A 24,358-nucleotide genomic window follows, 5' to 3' on the forward strand; every position below is an offset into this window, starting at 1 on the left:
ATAATTCCAAGAAAATTTATCTTGTCCCTAGAGAGGGTAGGGGTTAGCATTCCGTAAGCCTTTGTGATACAAACTTGGATTTGTAAACTTTGAGGAAATCCATTAGTGGTGTCTAAGCAACTTGGATAACACCTACTCCTTCCTTCTTAGAGTTGAAATAGTAATACGGTTGGATGTGAGTGTTAAAGACAACTTAAATCTAATGAGATGCATGACTAATCTCATCATAGACATTACAATCCAAACCCTAATTGAGAGACTTAAGATAAATTCAATAAAGCCCCAACATGGGACATTACAAGACCATTGAAACGTAATCCAAAAAATAGATCTTCGTCATCGGAGACATTAAAAGCATAAGATTATTTCAAGAAGGCTTAGGATTATTAATTTAATTATAAGATATATTTTCATTCATTGATGGGGCTAAACCATAGGGGGGCTAGGATAAGGGGCACATTAGGGTGCCTTATACAATCCTTTACAATCCTCTACCCTAGGCCCAATAATAGATACCATCCCTCCTTGCCATCCATATAAGGGGTTGTACCCAATGAGAAATTTCATAGTCGGTTATGATCCTCTTCATGTGGCTCTTTCCATCCATACGAGGGAGTGTGCCAAGTGTGGAATCCATATCCAATTCCCTACCCCAGGCCCAAGAGTGAATAGTATCCATCTTGGCCATCATGTGCCACTTTTCCATCCATTTGAGGTGTGCACAGTGAGGAATCCATATCCAATCAGTCTTCTACCCTAGGGCCAAGAGCAGATACCTAAGTTACCATTTCGGATATAGATCTGGAAGTGGATACAGGCTGCAGGATTTTTTTTTTGGGTATAGATGTGTTTGGAATTGTGTGTGTGTGTATGTACACCTATACCTAATATTAATATTAAAATACCAAACGAAGAGATGACTGTCTACTGGTACTAGACTTCATGTCTTGAATAAAAATGATTAACTGCTGGCACTGAAAATTATGATTATCCTGGCTTTGGTTTTCTTGAATCCTCGATTTGTACTATGTATGAATACATCACAAACACTGAGAAGTTTGCTTGGTTCCGTTTCATTCTGAAGTCTAATAGACATAGACAATATTCCTGTTAATATACAGTAATATGTTTCTCTTATGATTTCGTTCTATTAGCCACTGTGCGTTGTCAACAGATTAATTAAAAGATGTTGAAGTAAAAATAATGACAGATTGTGTTTCCATTGTTGATTGTGGTGAATGTAGTTGTTCGAGCATATGGTCAAAAGTGATTTCTTCATAAGTATGTGAGATGAAAAACCTTCTATTCAGGAATAGGTCATGTTGTCTATGCTGACACATTCATGAATAAGTTTGTAATAACATCTAAGCGAAAATCTGAAGTGTCGATATGTATATGATAAAGAGAGATGTGAGTTATTTCATGTCTATATATTGTCCGATTCAAGTCACTTAAAAAAACGATAATGTTTCTAGTATCGATACTGACTGAAGAATGAAAACTGTAATAAATAACATAGCCAACTTAGAATATAACAAGTCCTATGCTGTTAGATAAATATGCATCTAGTAATGTTTAACAGATTTGAGGTGATTACGACAGATGTGAACCAACAGATTATTTAATTAAGGCATGATTTATGGGTTTTACATGAAACAATTGATGGTAGACTAGGAGGTGTTGGTTCATCTATAAAAAAATTGTGGGTGCTATGCATCCGGTTGCCCGTGAGTGGCATCCGAGTAGCACCCATAGGGCACCCGTCTGCCTTCGAGCTTCTGTGCGCATCCACTTCAGTATCCAGTCATTCCATACAAGTATCGGTATCTTAGGCAGATACTATACCAGTTTCCCATCATGTGGCTCTTTGCCATCCATATGAGGGGTGTACTTAGTTAGGATTCCGTATTCCACAAATCCTATACCCTAGGCTCAAGAGTGGATATCGTCCCTCTTGGCCATCATAACTCCCACTTTAGTGTGATTTTGTAGCATATACAAAGTGCTTGATTTTCTGCCCCTAGCAATTACCAAGGCTCTTATTGTCACTTTCCATCTACTTGATTTGAAAGTTCACTGCATCCTTGAGAATCTGTTTGGCTAATTGAAATCAATTTTTTTCTAAGTTGAGGAACATATCCGTCGTCTTGTAGCAGCCAACTATTTCCATTTTTTAGTTTCAATAAAATATCCCCATTGCCAACAATATCACAAGATTTATTATCGCTAAGATAAACTTTATTGAATTTACCGCTTTGGTAGTTTTTGAGGTACTCCCCACATGGAGTGGCATGAAATGATGCTCTCGCATTAAGCACCCAAACATCTGCTGTAAATTTTCCAACAGTATCACCTGCATCTTCTTCATATAGTTAGAATTAGATTACCCACATCTTCTTCATGTGTTGCATTTACATCATTTTCTTCCGGCTGATTTTCAGCCTTCATGAATAACCGGCAATTCTTTTGATATGGCCTTTTTTCCCACAATACCAACAGTCTCTATTTCAACCTCTTAACTTTGATTTCCTGTTGAATTTTGTTCTTTCTCTCTAGTTATGATTTCCTCTTTTTTTTGATGTCCCTCTATTGCTGGTTATAAAAGCATCTCCTGATGAAGTTTACCTAATTCTTCCTCATCGTAACTTCACTGAGAAGAGTCTCGATAGGATCATCAAATTTTTATACACTTCCCTTCTTGCTGGACACCGTGTTGCTGATAACCATTACACCGTCTTCCCAGATATTGGGTAGAGAGCACAATATCAAATTGGCCTAAATTTCATCATCCATGTTTATGTTCACAGAAACTAATTTGCTGATCAATGTGTTAAACTCATTTAAATGGTTTGACACAACTTTGTCTTCCTTCATCTTTAGATTGTATAACTTCATTAAAAACATTTCATTTGACGCTGAAGCCCTTTCATAAATGTTAGATAACCATTCCTCAAGATATTTTGGTGTCTTCTCTATTGTAATATTAAACAACACAATTTGGAGAGGGAAAATATTATTTTTGCCACCGCCTTTTGTTGAACTTCTCCCACTCCTCATCATATATCGCAGTTGGCTTCTTTGTGTTTCCTTCCAGTTTTATTTGTACTAGCAAAGCTCCTAGCTGTAGCTTCCACTTTACAAAGTTTTGCCCCAAGAAATTTCCATTTGTACATTTATTACTTCCATTTTTCTTCAATTTTCCCACAACTTCTCTTGAGCTCTGATACTACTTATTGAGTAAATACCAAAAGAACAGATTAATGATTAAATCAACACCAAAAAACAAACAGGAAAACCAAGAAATTAAGAATCTACACACAACACAAGGAATTACATGGTTCATCATTAAAGGCTACATCCACTGGAAAGCAAGGCAATATCTTTATTTGCAGGTACGGTAGAATTCAAAGTCTATACCATTTTATACAAATGTTTAACTCTTCATATAGGAAGAGACAACCATCAAATGAAGAGATGGAGAAAGGAATGGCCTTCACATTCTCAACATAATGTATATACTATTTAACTTTACTCTCATTATATGGAAGTGCATGGCTGCTGATAACTATATTAAAATAATGTTATGCTTCTTTAATTATCATCTTAGTTAGCTTCTATTTTAGACTTCAGTTTATGTTTGTTTTATTTAGAAATGTTGTAATGTACTTGCCTATATAATGTAACTCCATTTTCATTTTTGTATATGCAATTTCCATTACATGGTATAAGAGTGGGTCAATGAGGTTATTTAAGTTTTCGCAATTTTTATAAAAACTTTGTGGTCTGATCCTAAATAATTATCTTGAAATTATTTAGAATTTTAGTTTATTTTTTCAACAAAAGCAAAGGTTTTTTATTACCTACAAATTGTGAAGTTGTTTTTTCAATTTGAGGGTTTTGTGATTTTTTGCTTTTCCAGTCTGAAAATTGTTGAGATTGAATAATCGAGCACAAGGATTTTTGTGGGTATTTTAGGTGTCGTTTCTTCTCTCCTTTATGTAGCATTTTAATGTGCATGTTGTGTTGGTGTGTGATTGGCATCTACGTTTTTTTCCAACTAACGAGGTGCACAACCTCCCATCTCTTTTCCATGCCATTTAAATTTTTTTCACATTAATGGTCCATCTGTTTTTTGGATGCATTCTTCCAAAATTTGTGGCTTGCATCCAAGGTGCATTTTTGTTGTACTTTTTTTTTTTTAGCGACAAAAATCTTTAACGTGTGGCTAGGGTTTATGGCGTGCTTCTGAGGAGATTTGTGTGTGTTTTTTACAGACATGAGATGTATGCGTTCTTTGCAAAGTTTTTGGTGCCTTTTTTTTCTCCGACCTACATGAAGACTTTCAGCATTCAAATCTCATATTCATGATTTTATCTGCAAATATACTGGTTTTATAGTTTTTTGCTCAAAAAAATTCTGTTTAGTGTTATACTATTTTCTTGAAAAATTATTGTCGAGTTTTTTTCGATTTTCTCTTCAAAAATTATTTTTTACGTTTTTATTTTTGATTTTCTCTTCAAAAATTATTTTTGGTTTTGGTACAATTTTTTCCATGAAAATCATTTTGTACATGGGGTTTGCTTGATTTTTACAAAAAGTTATTTTCATGCAATTTTTGCTTTTGCTCGATTTTTCACACTAAAATCATGGGTTTTTTTCTCTACAAAAGGTTTTCTGATTTTTTTCCACAAAATATCACGATAGATGCTTTAGTGTCTGGGTTTAATAATTTTTTTGTAAAAGAATCATGTCTTTGTTTTGATTGACCTTTTTTTTGGAAAAACATTGTGTTCAGTTTCTTTGATTTTATCCTCAAAAAACGTTTTTGGATTTTATGATTTTTTCATCAGTGTTGCTGCTCTTGTGGTTTTTTTGATTTTTTTGGAAAAAATCATTTGAGGGTTTGTTGATTATATCCACAAAAGGCGTGGTTTCTTGCAGTTTGTTTTGGGTTGTAGTGCTTATCTACAAAAGTTTTTGGTGCTTTTCTCCTCAATATCGTGATTTCAGTTTGAGAAGTTGTTCTTGGTATCTCTAGCTACAAGGAGGGGCAGTTTTGTTCCCTAACATTAGGCTGGAGTGATTTTGGTCATCTTGGTCATTTCCAATTTTTTTGTAGCATTAGGGAGGGTCTCAGCAATATTCTCATGTCGTAGAGCATTCTATGCATTTCTGACCAGGATGGGGCAACCTTCTATGCATATGTGATCAAGTGGCCTGCAAATAATGTCTTACGTAGGTTGGTTAGAATGATGACCATTAAGGGAGGGTATTAAAATAATGCAGTGTTTCTTTAACGGTCATCTTAGCTAGTCTCTTTATTTTCAGCTTCATTTTACGTTTGTTTCATTTAGAAACATCTTAATATGATGGCCTATGTAATGTAGCTATGTTTTCATTGTTGTATATACAATTATCGTTACAATCTAAATAGTAAAAATGTATTTCAAGATCACAAAGCTTGTCTATGCCATATAATGCTTCATGGATTGATCAGGCCCTTTTTCTGAACATCCTTTATCACTAATGAGATACAACTCAAATGTCAGTTGATTTCCAACAGGTTCCAAAATCAGCCTTTTATCATACATTTCTTTTAGAACCTCTCATGCCCAGAGCTTTTTTTCATCTAATACAAAGATACAGAGAGGTAAATTAACTCTTGCCTGAAAAAAGCAGTGCTGAAATGGTTTTCTCAAGAAACTGTAAAAGAAAAGTTGGATTTTAGCTTTGTAGCTATGCTCAAACCTGTAACTAAAGGTGATATGTAGAAACACTTCCGTTGGTACACAAAATTGCACCTACTTTGTAGAATCATTACTGAGACTAAGATACTGGTGAGAAGATATCATAGGCAAAGAGAAGGGTTTGTTAACAATGAGAGGACAGTCAGATGCCAAGTTATAGGGAAGGGAAGCCCCACTTCTTCATTAGGCTCTGTAGAATCCAGGAGGGCGAACCTTGGGGTCTTCTCTATATGAAAATTAAAGAGAAATGAAGAAAATTTAACAATACTTTGATTACCATGCCGTAATGACAACCATTAACAAACCAATTAATCCTCAATGCAAGTAGATATAGACAAACACATAACAATGGATGAATGACAAGTTTGTATCAATCTTTAGTCACCTGTACATAACATACAGACATGCATGTTATATAGCCAATCAAGAGGAGTAGGCTTACCAGTTGAGAATTGGAGAAGTTGTTGCTTGGGCATACTATTTTAAGACATTAAGAAGACATAGTTGTAAGGATTAACGATCTCCAATTATAGGTTGGAGTGTTGATCTTGAAGATGCCACATGAATTGATGAGGAAGATACACAAGAGGATTGATTAGGGTTCCATTGGATGACACAGTTCCTCATAGTGATAGTGACTTAACCTCCAATTTCAATGCGATATAGTAGATCCTGATTACAGGCAGCAGCCTATTTTCTATTCTTGTGTCATTTTGTTGTTGAAACTTGCAGGTTTTGGGCATTTTATTGTAAATCTTATTAAACTATATATGCACATTGACAAAGAAAGCAATTAAACCTTGTTAATCCATTTGGCAACTCTCATGAGAAATCTCAATTCAAGTCTAATATTATGTATTAAGCTTCTATTATGCATATAATAAATGTCTCATCAATGCCATAATATGATTATTTGAAATTTCCTATGTTTTCAGTAGGTCCCACCTGCTGTTCATTAAAACTGGCCTTCCAAAATGTTCTTCCCAGAAATCCATCCTTCTGCCATTTCATCCCCGTCATTGAAAGTTGGTGGACACAATGAGAGACCACCACGACCGACAAAAATCTGTATTCTATTCCTTATCCAAAAGCTTATAACAAGAGAAGAAGTGAAAGACAAAGTGAGAAATGGTTGAATTGATGGTAGAGAATAATTTGATCTGGAAGCGAGGGATTTACAACAGAAGGCTTAATCCTCATACCAACCAATAAGCCAACAAAAAGATCACCATGCAGAAACATGTCTACAAAACAATTCTGGTACAACCAGACCCATGGGCATATGTGCATGTGGCAAGTCAAATTGCAACAGCATTAGGTTGTGTCATAGTCTACCTTTGCTGGCAGCCAGAAGATTTGCACATGCATTGTAAAAGAAATCTGCATTGGGTCACATTTTGGTACTTTAGAAATGCCTATATGATTAAATTGATTACTTTATTACAGACCTATAAGGTAAACTGATATTGATCTACCTTATTCTTGTGCGCATTCATCAAAGGATTTAATCTAAATGGTAGTTTGCAATAAATAACCTTGAGTGCCAATGCCATCCTTGCACACAAGTGTGGGTCTTAATTAATAAAGATAAGCTTTGATCCATGAAAAAATGTAGTGACAATGCACGACCAGGTTGACAACCACCTTGTACAAATCCAGTGCATCAAGCCCAAAATCATAATTTGGACCCATGTCCAGCCCATGCCCACAATTGACTCAGATTTGATATCCTCTTTATAGCTATGAAACCTCTGTTCTGATTCTGTATACCTCCATAGACTACCATCAGGCTCAACGATGTTGTCAAGGACAAGTGGACAGCACTTGGGCTCATAAAATTGAGATCACCACCAGCCATAGGAAGAGAACATGAAGCCTTGGCATGGGTCTTGGTTAAGGCATGATCATTACAACATAGAGAAAACACAACCACTAGCAATAAAGCCTTAAACAACTTGGATTCCGTAGGGCACGGGTTACATGCTATCAAGTTTGAGTTCTTAGTAAAAGTAAAAAATCCATGACCTAAAGGTTGTCGAAGTTACATGATTAAACAATTTTTAATTAGCATTCATATGGCTATCAATTTGAGTTCTTAGTAAAAATCCATGACACAAAGGATGCTAGACCTATATGATTGAATCAATGACTGATTAGCATTCATGCAAACACAAGAATCGCAAGTTACTTAGTTTGAGGGGTCGTCTGTAATGAGAAAATCAACATTTGTTGCACAGCCACATCGTCGCAAGGCAACTAGAAAAGTCTTTCAATGAGATGTAGAAGAGGATCCCACCAAATAACACGTGTACCCAATAATATGTAACCACCATGGATGACAAGCCACATTGATATTGCCTTGCTCCTGCACTACCAAAGTTGAGATGTGGTTGGAATGACAACTCATTTAAGAATTCACGTAGGCCACCATACAAGATAATATGAATCACATTGTCACCTGGATAAGACCCAAAAAATAGATACATATTTCTGGTCAGTACTAAGCATAGGGTTGCAAAAGCATGGGAGCACACAAATGTAATGCTTTTTGACTTTCTGGGTTATACATGATTTAGAGTCAACAACTCCCAAAATCCTCAGAAGAATATTTGAATAGGAAATAGCACTGAGGATGAAAGCAGGGAAGTGAGGAGTGGGGATTCCTCCGCATGGATGCTCTATAGATAACGAAGCAATTTTTACCATAAATTATTTGTTAAGGTTTTGATAAAAGTGAAACTACCCACTTAGGCCCCACGTAACTTTATAAGGCTTATATACATAAAGGAAAATGAACTAGGAATTTCACTTCTAAGTTCTCCTGCATATTTTTAATTTTTTTTTCCTGTATTATTTATTTATACTTCCATGGCTCCTAATTTTACTCCAATGCCTTAAAACTTGGAGAAATCAAATGGCTCACTTTATCAGTAGCGCCTTCTACTAAAACTCATGCCACAGGTAGGTCACCCCAAAGATGGGTGGATGGCACATGGCTTAACATACATGGTTAACAGATATATCATTAGGGTAGTATTCAATTTTACATTTTTCTGACAGCAGATTCTCTGTCCATGGTTTCATTTTTCAGCTTTATACTTGTCCCTCTCTTGCTGCTTTTGGATGCTTCAATAGCCTGCAGATCAACCAAAAGCAATCATTCTTCCAAGAGGCCTATCATAATTAGTGACAGCGTGGCTTAGGGTGTTTTATCATGTTTGGAGGAAGTGTTGAAATGATGTTCATTATCTTCTACAAACCAGGTAATCTAGAAGCATTGGTAATATTTCAATTATCAAGTTAGAGTAAATTAGTGCCTTTTGTTGAGCTATCATCACTAGAATTGTTTAAAGTTCTTTGGAGAAACATGAGAGCTTGCAGACTTTCCTTTTTGTTGATTTAATTTAAATTTTATGATGAATGCATGTCAAAAATTGCATCACTTTGGAATCTTGATATGATGATACAATGTAGACTCTTAAAAATGTTTTCTAAGTGTAGGATCATATGAAGTTGAAACTTTTTTGTACATATACATATTTAATTTTTGCAATTTCAACATGTTTATATTTACTGAAGGTTTTAAATATTATATAATTCATGTTGATAAATATGTAGTATGTAGATGAACCCTGCTCTTACAGCCATGTATTTAGGTGTCATAATTAAGCCTTAAATCGCGCAACTTAGTTTTATCTCTAAAAGCTTACTACTACCATCTATTTATTTTTATCGTGAACTGAGGCTTTTTATCATCCATCACTGTGCTTTGCGTTTTCCTTTTTTAATTATTAAATGTTGTCTAGTTGGTATTAGAATAATATCCATATATTCTCCTAGCTGACATGTTTCTATTTGTAATGGTCATATTTCCCATATATGCTTGGATGTTTCCATTTTCTGTCTTAGTTCTTTTATGGAAACGTCTTATGTAAACTTGTATATATTGATTTGATTGATCTAATTAAATTCAATTCATTATAAACTGTTGAATTGCCCCGCTTATATGGAATCAGAGCTATATTTTTAAGATTTTTGCAAAAACTTTTTTTTTTCATTTTTTTCTTTCTAGGTGTGATTTTTTTCTCTTGGCTTCTAATTGTGGTATTTTCCACTTTTTTGCCAACTTTTCTTTGCAGTTTTTGCAGTGACAAGATTATTTTTTGCCATTGATGTCATTTCTTGGTGCCTTGATTTTGTGTTACAGCCCATGATTACGCAATCTCCCGGGACTTAGTCTTCTGTCATCTGCAACCACAGCTCCCAGAACTCGAAGAATTTTGTACCCTTTTTTATAGCAACAAGATTTTACTATGTTTTTTCTAGAGTTTTTTGGGTCATTTTCTCTATGTTGCATCTGTAGCAAAGACTCTATACACTTGAGCAACTCATCTTGGAAGGGTTTTTGCTCTCAAAAAGACCATTTTCTGGTCATTTTTTTCAGACATTTCTAAAAATACAGTTGCACTTTCTCTGCTTGGGTCTGCAGCTTTTGTTTTTGCAGACTAGGGTTTTTTGAAAATGTGACCTGCATTCTTTCCTTTCAGAGATCCTCCAAAGTTTACAGACCCCTAGTTATCATTTCTAGCCGACTAGGGTTCTTGTGAAAGCCTTTGGATTTTTTAGTCAATGAAAATTTTGATAACATTTTCTTTGTGGGTTTTTTTGAGAGCTTTTCTCAGTATCTCATAATCCTTGCATTGGGATCCATGCCCAAAAATATGCTATTTTTCCTTGATATCAATGCTAAAGAATAACACTAAGGTTTTGTTAGATCTCCCTCTTGAGAAGAAACCCATTGAACGAAAATGGGTCTATAGGGTCAAATACAAGGCTGATGGTACTTCAAAAATGTACAAGGCTTGTCTTGTTGCTAAAAGCTTCTCCCAGCGGGAAGGAATTGATTATGAGGAGATTGTTGTGCTGACAAAAAAGATGAGCAACATCAGATTAGTCCTAGCCACGACAACTCAGTGTGGCTAGAAGCTCCATTAAATAGACATCAAGAATACCTTCTCGAATGGTAAGTTATAGGAAGAGGTCTACATCACACAACCTCTTGGATTCAAATTTTCTTGTAAAGAACACCAAGTACTCAAATTAGTGAAAGCAATCTACACCCTAAATTTTAATGACCCTATCTAATAGGCCACTAAACAAAACCCTAAATTTAATACACTGCTAAAGTATATTGCTGAAATAAGGAAATAATAGTGCCAACGTATTTATTCAATGAAAACCAAATGTTTTTACAAATGATATGGCAATTTTCAGCACCGAAACATTATGACATGGCACATTATAGATAAACCCTAACTAGCTGTATACAATTGAGAACTTGTTACAACTACAAACTGAAAAGAAGAGCCTGGATTGATCAGATACTGGAGACTGACTGCTGAAGATGATATGGTGAAAGTGCAACTCCACTTGAAACTCCAAACCAAAAATTAAGTACAAGTGAAAGGACTGAAATATCCTTCCCACAACTGCAATAATTTAGGTGATCTTTCACAACCTCAAAATTGCGTACCAATTGAGAGTTTTCATTCTCAATGGCCAATTGTGACTACTTGCAGAAACCCTAGGCTCCACAACGCACATTAGCAAAAATCAATAATAAATCTCGATGATAAGAAATGAGCCCTCAATGCCTATTTATTTATTTTTTCCTCGATAGGTTGGCCTCTTTTTAAAATTATTTCTGCTCCTTCCAGCAACCTCTAGAACATTATTTTATTTAATGACTTTATAAGATATATCACTTAATTAAATATAAAGTTACCTTGTAATATTTTTTTTTATTGATAACTTTATAAATAATTAACTCCTCCAAAATGGGGACATTACATAAATAGGCTCCTTAGGCATGCTACATGAAAATTGGTAAGTACCTCACAGATCAGGGTTTTCAGACATTTCTTTTGACTCAAGTTTGTATGTCAAAGCATTCAGAAGTTATATCATCCTTTTGGTTATATATGTTGATGATTTGATCATCACTAGTAGTTCGACATCTTTGATTCAAGGAATCAACCAAAATTTATGCTAGTCATTCGACATGACCGACCTTAGGCTTCTGTACTATTGCTTTTGTGTCGAGGTTTCACAGTAGTCTCATGACATCTTCATCTCTTAATCTAAGTATGTGCAGGCTCTGGTAGACGAAATTTAGAATGTAGGACTGTAAACCTGCATCTATACCTATGACCTAGTGGGCAATTTAATCTATCTTGCCGCTACTAGACTTGATCTTAGCTATGTAGTGAGTTACATATCCATTTCATGACTGTTGGTGTAATTAAATATTTACTAATTACACTTTACTTAAGCTTACTTAGGATAATGCATTGCATAGTAGTTTGTCATTGAGATACCTAGCAATTTTCACTTCAATTAAGCACACAGTGGTGGAGAATTCCACTCTAGGTGGTACTCATTATCTCATTCCTCTTTCTGTGTGAGATCCACATTTAGTGCACATATCACATTATCATCCTCATTATGACACATACTTCATTGCATATTGGAGGATGATCCACCTTTGGTGGACATGTGATTACACCTTAAATATGTGATAGTTTGTCGTCTCCTCATCATTATCTCTTATCTCCTTGTCGATATATGCAAACCCATTATTTACATTTGAATAACGTCAAATAATGTGATGTCCATGTCCATTATCAAGAAAATCGTTCTTGCATCTTAATGCAATTATCTTGCAATTTTCTTCTGGATGTTATCTTGGTCTTTCATTTATCCTTGGGGTGTTGTAAAGTCGCTTAAAACTCTATTGTATTAGAGCTCTCAAGGTGTGAAGACCACTTCTTAAGAAGTGCAATCTTGGCTTGATTCAATTGTGGGTGCAAAATTTTGCATTTTGGGCTCTAAGAGGCTGTTTCGGTGAAAATTGACTATAAAAACATCTATATTTGGCAAAAGTCAAATTTGTGGCCATTTTGTTTTGCACAAGCAAGCCGTACGACCTTGTGCAAGCATGGTATGATTTTATTATAAAATTCTATTTTCTGCAATTTTCCCGTTTATTGTTCGTAGTTTTTTATAGATTGTTGGGCAAAATTTTGATGGGCTTGCCTATGGATTTCTTTTAGTAAATTTGCAGGCAAGCACATGATAGTGGGATTTATCATACCAATGGATTTTTCCAATTCATTGTCTAATCTTTGGATTTGCATATTAAAATGAGAGTAAAAAATGTTCCCCTTTGAATGTGGGATTAGCGTAGTCACAAGCTGCCCACCACCCACTTAGCCATATGTCTGTAACACTCCCAAAATGGATTGTGCTCATGCGACAACTCTCATTATCCACAACAGGAGCCCCTTCAATTTTTTGCCTCTATGACAACCCATTCACTCTACAATGATATTGAGAATAATTGCGACTCATCGACAAATCATGGGTTTAACTTGCTCAAGAGGCTACTTCCATATCATGCAGGCAATCGGTGACACTCAAAGGACACCACCTCAAATCTGTTTCGCATCCAAATTGACCCTCTCTCAAGATCTACAACCAATTATTGGTGATCCTGTCACATTATCTGCAACACAATGTCTTGTTTGAAAGTAAAGTCCACCAAGATAATTGCAGGGGGGTGGGTAAAACAGTTATCTGATCAATACAACTTTTATTAACATTATTAATTCTCAATCATTTAATTAATATAACTAGCAACCATAAGAAGATACACATACGCAATAACCCCAGATATGTTAACTAGGAAAACCCTTGATCAAAGGGAAAACCCCAGTGGGGATGGTACCCAAAAAATGATGTAATAATATATAAGTTCCTTGTAAGAGGATGTACTCCGTTAGGAGCAAATGAATTACATTTATTACATATCAGTCCCTGTTAGTAGACTTTGAATCCCTGTAAGGAGATTCCAAACCTATTAGGAGTTGTGCCAACCATGTTAGGAGTTATAGAAGGCAGAAGGGCCCACTCTTCAAATAGCTTAAGGGGCAGATCGTCGAACTCACTGTCCAACTGGCCTCTTTCAAAATAATAGAAAATACAACAGATCTTAGCAACTCATACTCTTGCTCTATCCTCTTACTGTGCCTCTTCTGCACCAAACACTTCTCAAATCTCAATACCAGATCTGCAAATTTGCATCACAATAATCCCATAATCCCATAGATCGCTTACTCGCATTATACTTCACGTCCACAAACATGTAATCCACTTAACACATCTAAGAATCAAGGAAACTATCCTTCCTTTATATGAAGTCCTCAAAATAATTCATTGAGTCGGCCTTGAGGCTTTTCGAATTATAGTTACAATAGGACCTCTTTAAAATAACACGCTATATTACATCTTTTCATAATTACATAATATTGTTAGCTAACAGTATGTACAAGTCTTTCACACATGCAACTTTGGACTTCATGCACTTGTTGATTTCATCATTAGGATGTCTTCCACCTCTATCTAACTGTGCTCAACCAGAATCCAATTATCAGAAACCACTTTTTTGGAACTCTGTCTGCAAACTATCTTCTGTAAATCTCGAATAACTGTTACTAGTCTTCGACTTTTTGCATGTGCTCTTAACCACGTCATCAAGACACTCTATAGAACATGTGCCTAGCTGCGCTTGACCTCATCTTCAATCCATGATCCATATGATCTCAATCACCGTTTGCTACTCTACCAATCTTCTTAGTATGCTGACATCAATGACAAACATAGTCATGAATGCACCACACAATCATGCTATCAATCTCTCCAATGCTCCAACAATGCTAGGATACTCTCCCATAGGAATTTCATCAACATTCATGTTAACAATCTTCCCCTTTGGCATTGATGGCACACAGATTAAAAACATCTAAGTTCCATGAATAACAAGTACAACTTTGCTGCTGCTGGTGCTCTCATTTTTTCAAATTCTCTTCATCAATCAAATCTGAATCTCTTAGGAACAACTCTTCATCAGTGCATTTTCTCCCCCTTTGTCATGTCCCCTTTTCAAATAATTAAAAATAATAATCTTTTTCTAAGGTAGGCAGGCCCAAAAAGGTGAAGTTTCAGAAAAAGGGGATGATCTTTGGAAGCTAATGGACTAATAAATGAAAATTATTATTAAAATATGTTTTATTAACCCCTCTTGGATGTGAGTTAGGGTTATGCCCTCTTTTAAGGAGTTTGGAGGAATTTTGGGCTCATTCCAGAACTTGATTTTGCTCATTTCTTGTTATTCTTCAGAGGCTGCCAAACCTGTGGAGAAGCAGACCCAAGAATGGGAGTTTGCAGGTTTCCAGGGAGACCCAAGAACGGGAGTTTGTAGGTTTCCAAGAAGGCTAAGGATGGGAGTTTGAAGCCATTCCATGTGCATGCTCATGCAGAGTTTGCCTTTGTGTTGAACGGTGCAGATTTGTGAGTTTTTGGGTGTATTTTTTTGTAAGAGTTTGGTGTTTCTGGTTGAGTATTTCATATCAGTTTGGGTTGCTGCTGTATATCAGACTTTTAAATATTAAAATAGAGCTGAAAATATGTATTTGGATATGATTATACTTCTGTGATAGATCATTAAGTTTTTGTGGTGATTCTGGGCTATTTTCTGCTATTTTCAGGAGCCCGATGAGCATTGTTTTTGTCCTCCGTTTGGGGAGCTATTGTGTGCATGTTATACAGATTTGAAAATGTCATTTTATAGGCTGTTATTCTGCTCAAATTTCTGTAAAAATTTTCACTTTCAGATTTATTAATAATAGGTGAAGCTGTGAAGCTTTTGGCACTATTTCTGGCATACCCGATTTGGGGTTTATTGAGAAATTGGTGGATCTTTGAAATATTGGTTGTTTCATCTTAAAGATCTGATTAGAGGTTGGAAATATCATACAAAATCAGTAAAGGGACATTTAACCCTTTGATATCTATATTTTCTCTATTTCATTAACAATTCTCCCACATTCACAAGAGATACTTTTCTTCCCAATTCAAAGGAAGTGTTTTTTATACTTTCTCTCCCCCATTGACATCAATGGAAAAGACATCATTATGTTAGTCTGCTATTCAATATCTTTAATTAGCTCAAGTGTCCAAAGACACTATTCATTTCCACATGCCAAGAGTCCTTCATGACTTAGCTCAAACATAGATACTCCCCCATAGAGGAAGCATCAACATTCAATCCAAATAAACAATAGTGCTCTATACCACTAGATTGATGCAATTTTTGCATCATCTACTTTGAGGTAGGTAGGGGCATAACCCCAAGCATACCTTGAAAGTTCTCAAATGTATCCTTAGGTAAAGGCTTCGTAAAAAATCTGCAATCTGCTTTTTTGTACTAACATATTCTAGTTTGATCTCTTTCTCTGCAACTTTCTCTCTGAAAACATGATAATTAATAGATATGTGCTTCGTCTTAGAATGTAATACAAGATTCTTAGACATACTTATTGTACTTGTGTTATCAGAATGTATGATGATAGGTTTGGAAAACAATATCCCAATATTCTTCAACATTTGTTTCATCGACATGATTTGATTGCATGTGTTCGTTGCTGCTACATATTCTACTTCTGTTGTGCTCTGTAAAATACAATCTTGTTTCTTGTTTAGCCAAGAAACCAATCTTCCTCTTAGGAAAAATGCTCCATTTGTACTCTTTGTACCATCCATATTGCTTGCCCAATTCACATTAGTGTATGCACATAGAGTAAAGTCATTTGATTTTCATACCACAACCCAAAATTAGGTGTACCCTTCAAATATTTGAAAATCCTTTTTACTGTTGCATAATGTGCTTCCTTAGGATCAACTTGAAAACAATGCCAACTTCATTAGCTATGTCTGGTCTTGTATGAGTCAAATATCGCAAACCTCCAATCATGGATCTGTACTTCTTCTGCTCAACAATAGGTGCTTCATTTTTGCTAGATAACTTATGACCAGTTACCATAGGTGTACCAACAGATTTACAACTCTCTAAACCAAATCTCATCAATAAGTCTTTCAAATACTTAGTCTGAGAAATGAAAATACCTTAAGTGCTTTGCATAATCTGCAAACCCAAGAGGTACTTCATCTCACCAATCATGCTCATCTCAAATGCTTTCTTTCATCTCATTAGCAAATGGTTCACTTGTTTCATCATTTCCTCCAAATATTTAATGGTCCATAAATACTTAAATGATCAACAAACCATTCTCTATTACTTTCAAATGCAAGTTGCTATCTACAGTATTTTAGCAAATGCCAATTTTGGAAAATATTTATCTAACCTTGCATACCAAGCTCTAGGTGCTTGCTTCAAACCATATATTTCTTTCTTCAACTTGCAAACCATATCTCCTTTTGTCAAAGGAAATCCTTTGGGCTACTCAATTTATACTTCTTCTTCAAGTCCTCTCTTCAGAAATGTTCACTTCACATCCATTTGATACACTTTGAATTTCTTGTTAGTTGTATAAGCCAAAAACATTCTTACTGCTTCCGTTTTGGCAACAGGTGCAAATGTCTTTTCATAATCTATTCCTTCTTGCTATGAATATCCTTTGCATACCAATCTAGCTTTTTTTCTCACAACCTCTCCTTGTTCATTCATTTTATCTCTTAAAACCCATTTAGTCCCTATAATATTTTTATCCTTGGGTTTAGGAACTAATTTCCATGTATCATTCCTCTCAATCTGATCTAACTCCTCTTTTATAGCTTGAATACAAAAGTCATCTTTGCTAGCTTCATCTATGCTTTTAGGTTCAACTTGAGAAATCAAACACAACTCTTCATGTACTCAGTTACTTGTCATAACTCCTTTGTCTTTGCTTCCAACAATCCAATCAGCAGGGTGTTTCTTTGTCAAATTCTTATTTGGTGTCACTGTCTCAACTCTTACTTCTGCTCTAGGTTCAAATCTTGGTTCCTCTCTTTGTTGCACAACTTGGATCTCATTCTACAAATCATTGTTAGTTTCATAAAAAAACTCAATATTTTCTTGGTTAGCCTTAGGATTGGCTTCTTCATTATAATCATAATCAAGTATTCTTTCTTGAATTCCAAACTTCTCATCCACTTTCACATTTGTGCTCTCAACCATAGTTTTAGTCCTTTGATTAAAACATCTATAAGCTTTTCTTTTCAATGAATAACCAAGGAACATACCTTTATCCTTCTTGAATCAAACTTACCAATGCCATCATCTGTCTTGATATAACACTTGCTTCCAAAAATTCTAAAATACTCTATTGATGGTGAATGTCCAAACCATAATTCATAAGTACTCTTGTTTGTACCTTTTCTGATTTGTACTCTGTTCATTGTATACGTTGTTGTATAAATTGCTTCTCTCCAGAATGCCTTTGATACATCATTTTCAAACATCATAGCTCTTGCTGCTTTTGTTACGGACTTGTTTCTTCTCTTAGCTATACCATTCTACTTAGGTGTTTAGGGGATGAAAGTTGTCTCTTAATACCATTCACTTCACAAAAACTCTCAAACTCGTTCGAGGTAAACTCCCCACCTCTATCATATCTTAAACACTTAATCTTTAATCCAAATTCATTTTCAATTCTGTTCTTAAACACCTTAAACTTGTCAAATGCTTTAGACTTTTCCTTAAGAAATGATACCCACATCATCTTGGTAAAATCATCAATGAGAATCATAGAGTACCTTTTACCGTAGAATCCTCTTGTCTTTGTAGGACCACTCAAATCTGTATGAACAATCTCCAACTTTGTTGTTGTAGTGAACTTCTTGCTAATAAAAGCGTTGTTCTTCTGTTTAGCCATAACACATTCCTTACATACAATATTAGTAGACTTCACAATTTTTGGCAAAACCCTTACAAGAAATGTATTGCTTGCTTTAATGATATTATCAAAATTTATATAATAAAACCTTTTATGCCATAACCATTTGTTATCAACTTTAGCAACCAAGCATTTTATCTTTATAGGATTTAGTTGAAAAACATTATCTTTGGATCTTGTGCCAGTGCTAATCATCTTACCATTTTTATCCTTGATGATACATGTCTTCTCTGTGAACTGTAATTGATATCCCTTGTCAACCAACTGTCCCAACACTTAGAAGATTATGTTTTAGTCCATCAACAAAATAAACATTATTTGTGTAAGTTTTACCATGAAGAGTAATAGAACCTATTCCCTTAATATGACAAGCCGCATTGTTCCCAACTCTAACAATTCGTCCATCACAATTGTTGAACTCAACAAATTTATTCATATAACCAATCATATTATGTGAAAAACCACTGTCTATGATCCAATCAACTTTCTTTTCAACTTTTGACACTAGGGCTTTTTCTTCTCTAACTTCTTTTTTAGGACTTTCTTCTTCTATGGCAACAAATCCTAACTCATCACCACTTTTTTTGTGGACTCTTTAATCTAGTTCATCATCATCATTTGCATACAAACATTCTCTTGGATTTCTAGAGTTGAAATTCTTTTTGTACTTCTTCACTCTTTTAGGACATTTAGAACCATAATGACCAAATTCATCACAAGTCCAATATTTAAAGATTTTCATACCATCTTGTTCTCTTCTCACAAGCAGGGTAATTCCTTCTTCAATCTTTCTGTCTTTCTCAGATCTTGATCTACTGCTGCTAGCATGATTTCCACTGGCGCTTGCACTCCTTGATAAGGTAGGACGAACATTTAGTGTGCTAAAGGCAGTCTCCACTTTAGGAAAATCTCCAATTTGTTTCAAACTTATTTTTGTTGCTTCAAATCTTCCAAGAAGAGTCTCTCTAGAGAACTTCTTAGTACAAGGTATCACTTGCTCAATCATCTATGTTGTTTGCTTGAATGGTGGCGTCAAAGTTTTCAAGAATTTCCATATGATCTCATTTTTTTTTCTTTAGTTCCTTCACAAACCTTGATTCTTGCAACAATTTTTGATATTGTGCGAATATAACTTCTTACAGATTCATCTTCCATCATTTTAGCTTCTTGAAATAGACATATCCAATTTTGTAATCCAACTCTTTTAGCATGTTTATCACCTTCAAAAGTAGATTCCAAAGCTTTCCAAATTTCACTAGATAACCTCAAAGCAACTACTCATTTTCAGGAAGAACTGACAAAAGTGCTTTTCTGGCAAGCATGTTACACGTGAACAAATCTATTGCATCTTCAGTACACTCATCAAGTTTACTTTCTTCAACCACGATCTTCCTATTTTTAGTTATTAGTGAATAACCTGGACCTATGCATAGTAGATGTGTCTTCATCTTCTCTTTCCATCTATCATAGTTCACTCCATCAAAGTTAGGACATTCTTTTCAAAATGAGCCACCATTGATCTCCTAAAGCTGTTAAGTTTTTCCTTCAAGGACTTGATGCTCTGATACCAATTGTTAGAAAGCAAAGTCCACCAAGATAACTGAGAGGGGGGAGGAGTCAGTTATTTGATCAATAGAACTTTTATTAACCTTATTAATTTTTTAATATGTAATCAATATAACCAGCAACCATAAGAAGATACACATACACAATAACACCATATATGTTCGCTATGGAAACCCTTGATCAGAGGGAAAACCCCGATGGGGATGGTACCCACAAAATGATGTACTAATAAATAAGTTCCTTGTAAGGATGGACTTTGTTAGGAGCCAAAGAATTACATTCAGTACATATCAATCCCAGTTAGTAGACTTTGAATCCCTATAAATAGATTCCAACCCTGTTAGGAGTTGTAGAAGGCAAAATGACCCACTATCCAAACAACTTCAAGGGCAGATCACCAAACTCATTGTACAACTAGCCTCTTTCAGAAAAATAAAAAATACAATTGATCTCAACAACTCATATCGTGCCTCTTCTGCACCAAACACTTCTTAGATCTCAATACCAGATCCACAAACTCGCATCGCAATAATCCCTTAGATCTCCTACTTGCATTATACTTTGCATCTACATACACTTAATCCATTTAATACATCTAACAATCAAGGACACAATCCTTCCTTTATACAAAGTCCTCAATATAATTCATTGAGTCGTCCTTGAGGCTTTTTCAATTATAATTACAATAAGACCTCATTAAGTTAACACGCTACATTACATCTTTTCATAATTACTTAACATTGTCAACTCACAATCTTTACAAGTCCTTCACACATGCGACTTTGGACTTCGTGCACTCGTTGAACTCTGTCTGTAAATTGTCTTCTATAAATCTCGAATAACTGTACCAATATTTGACTTTTTGCATGTGCTCTTAACCATGTCATCAAGACACTTTGTAGAACATGTTCCTAGTTGTGCTTAAGCTCATCTTCAATCCATGATCCATACGATCTCAATCACTGCCTGCTACTCTGCCAATCTTCTCATTATGTTGACATCAATGACAAACATAGTCATGAATGCAATGCACAATCATGCTATCAATCTCTCCAATGCTCCGGTAATGCTAGGATACTCCCCCATAAGAATATCATCAGCATTCATGCTAAGACATTCCACACCACACTTGCCTGACCTTTCAGATCTGCATTGCCCACATAGTCATCAATCTTGCACAGTCATGCGACATGGGAGAGGGTTTTCATTGTTTGCGGCTTGTAACCTCTCAGATCTGCATTACCCCCAAACTCTCCACCTCTACCTATTAGCACAATCAATAGTCAACATATAAGCACCTACTACTGGTTACGCAAGTAGATCGAGCATATAACGTGACAAGATCCAGAGGCAAGAGCACATCATAGAGGTGTTAGGCACTCCTGTTAGTCTAGTGCCCCCATCCAATAGTGGCCATAAGCACGTAGACAAGTTGAACAAAAAAAGAAAATCCAAAACATCATAGGCATTGCTAGCAATACGTATTTGCCATTGACTGTGGCCATCCTTGAAGAGAACCTACTTACAACAAACGTCTGCACTCATAGGCTTGACGTCCTCACATTGCTACTTGATTCGAATTGCCTCGACAACGACATGTGATGTCCTTTTCTTGGTCTTATCATTTGGAACACGGTCAAACCAATTAAATCCCGTGGCCTTTTCTTGGCCACAAGTGGGTTCTTGCCATGTTCGCAGATGACAATGCACATTAATTTTGTCACACCATCTCTGCCATTGTCTTAAATTTGACACTTTTGCATGTCGAACATGGGTAGGATTCTTTTTGGTTTAACAACCATGCGACTGTCAATTTTAACCAGGCATATAGATGAGGTGATTTGAGGGTTTGCACATTCTACTATCACCATTGGAGCTTTTCATTTTGCAATCAAATTTTAAATGCTCATATCTTGCTCATTTTTAATCATCTTTTTGAGTTTTTTTTCAACCTCGGGTTGAATTTCCTGAAGTTTCCAATAGTGGCATTAGTTTTGCTTTGTGGTGGCTAGTTTGACAAGAATTTGTAGATTTTCATGACTGTTCGTGTCTAATCTTGCAATTGGCAAATTCTAGAGCTTTATTTGGGCACATATGGTAACAATTTCTGCAATCAATTCTCAGTGATTCAGAGTTACAATATCACTTTCGGACATATGTCATTTTGGGGCTATATAAGCACTTGGTTAATCCTTTGATTTCAGTTTTCTAATTTGCATTAGTGATTTGAAGGAGTTATCAGTCGTTTTCATCCATTATTTGGTTGCATTATGGACTTTTCTGAAGTCAAAATCCTCACTCCATATTACTATCATGAGCAGAAAGAATCTGCATCTAATTAGTTGTTAAATATTGGATTTCTTAGAATCACACTTGGACAAGATCTAAATCTAGCTATACGTGTTGTAGAAAGGAGAAAATGGTTTCGGTGAAGAGATAAAACACTTGATTCTTTTAGATCATCCATCTCTCATGATTTTTTATATCATATTGTATCTTGCATACATCCTTATAATGCTTGGACAATCTTGGAGGAACTCTTTGATAAACCTGATAGAATGAGAAGATTCAGACCAAAGAATGAGCTCATAGGTCTAAGTCCTAGTGATTTTGACAATATTCAAGACATCTTCTCTAAGTTCAATTCTATTAGTGGAGCTTCCAAATTGTCGCATTACTAAAGATGAATAATAATTAATGTTTTATATTCTTGCCAAGCTAGGTCCTGAATAAGAAATCTTTGTTTCTACATTCTATGCTACTATGGATGCTCTTGGTCATGCATACAAAATGCCTTCTCTTGATGAATTTGTACCTCAACTCATAAGGGAACAAGCAAATTTGACACACATGCGTCAGCTGGAGCTTTCAAAGCATTATGCAATGGTTGGAAATGACTCCACTTCAAAGGCTTCCAAATGCAAAGGAAAAAAGCAATAGAAGGGTCCTAAGCAACATGCCAAAGATGATGATTCTCCTTCACAACATACTCTTGAGTCTAAGTCCTTTTCAAGAGAGGAATCATCTAGGTGAAAGAGGGAAAAATGTGCATACTGTAAAAAGCTAGGGCATGATGAGCATAATGTTTCCACAAGAAGATCGATGTGCTCAGTCACATTCTTCAAAAGAACAATATTAAGTTGCTGTTATCAGTGTCTACTCCTACACATTTGGAAACCTCTACATCTGCATCATGATCCAATCATAAAGGTAAATGTCAAGTGTTGAAATTTAGTCTCAATCAGACCTAATCAATAAACATCTATGTTCCCCCGAGTTTTTGGTAGGGGGATGATGGGGGACGGCGGGATGGGTTTTCGGGACGGCAAGTTTTTTTGGCAATTTTGGGGACGGGGGGGGATGGCAAACGGGGATGGCTATATATATATATATATAGGAAAATTTTAAAATATACATTGAAATTTGTAAACATACATATCATTCATATGAAACTAAGCACAAAACATGTCATTTAAACATAATAGAACCATAACATACAAAATTTGAATGCCATCTATGAAATAATATCTGATTTTACTATTTAAGTACCCAATTGTCAAAATGCATATTAATACAATATCAAAGAACATTGAACAATGAACATTAAGTTATTAACAATTGTCAATATCATAAAACTCATAATGATAAGCATGATAAATTTAAAAATCAAAATCAAAATATGCCCAAAGCTATAGGCCCAAAGGGTAGAGGGCTACCACAAAGTAATAAGTATCATATTATCAATGTATCATAATCATGTTCATGTTCAACACAAAAAATAAAACATAGAAAATGAAGCAGACTGCTGCTCCTATTTTGCCTCTACTGCCATGGCATCAAAATCAGAGTCCTCCTCACTGTCATCCTCCACAGGAAGCGTAGTCTCATCTAATGGAACCCCAACCAGTCCTGGTGCTATGTCATCTTCATCTATCTAGGCCACATCCTCAGGCTCAACATCCCATCGCAAAGCTGGTGTTTGCCTATACTCTGGAGTTTGACGATCGACAAGTCGAAGAGCATGATGCACTGTCATTATCTTTTTCGTTCTTTTAGAGGTAAGTCTATTCCTCTTGATAGAGTGGATATATGAATATGTGGACCAATTCCTCTCTGCAGCTGAGGAACTAGCAACCTGTGAAAGGAGGCGACTGAGAAGTATCTTTAACTTAGGTGTATCTCTCCCATGCCAAGTCCACCATCCAATAGGATCCCTCTGTGCCAAAACAACTCTATCCAACCTTGCTTGTG

At 35.5% G+C, this 24,358-nt stretch overlaps 1 pseudogene across 1 annotated transcript in view; it reads left to right on the forward strand.

The window, feature by feature from the left end:
- The first annotated feature begins 1,104 nt into the window (after positions 1 to 1,104).
- The window catches only part of LOC149565292 (uncharacterized), a 186,181-nt pseudogene continuing 162,927 nt past the window's right edge, over positions 1,105 to 24,358 (forward strand). The window contains exon 1 of the transcript XR_016362030.1: positions 1,105 to 9,010. The product of XR_016362030.1 is annotated as an uncharacterized LOC149565292 (transcript). The remainder of the gene's footprint in view (positions 9,011 to 24,358) is intronic.

The sequence above is a fragment of the Cupressus sempervirens genome, chromosome 3 (assembly GCF_028749045.1).
Source record: "Cupressus sempervirens isolate cs-2001-9-10 chromosome 3, ASM2874904v1, whole genome shotgun sequence".
Lineage (NCBI taxonomy): Eukaryota > Viridiplantae > Streptophyta > Pinopsida > Cupressales > Cupressaceae > Cupressus > Cupressus sempervirens.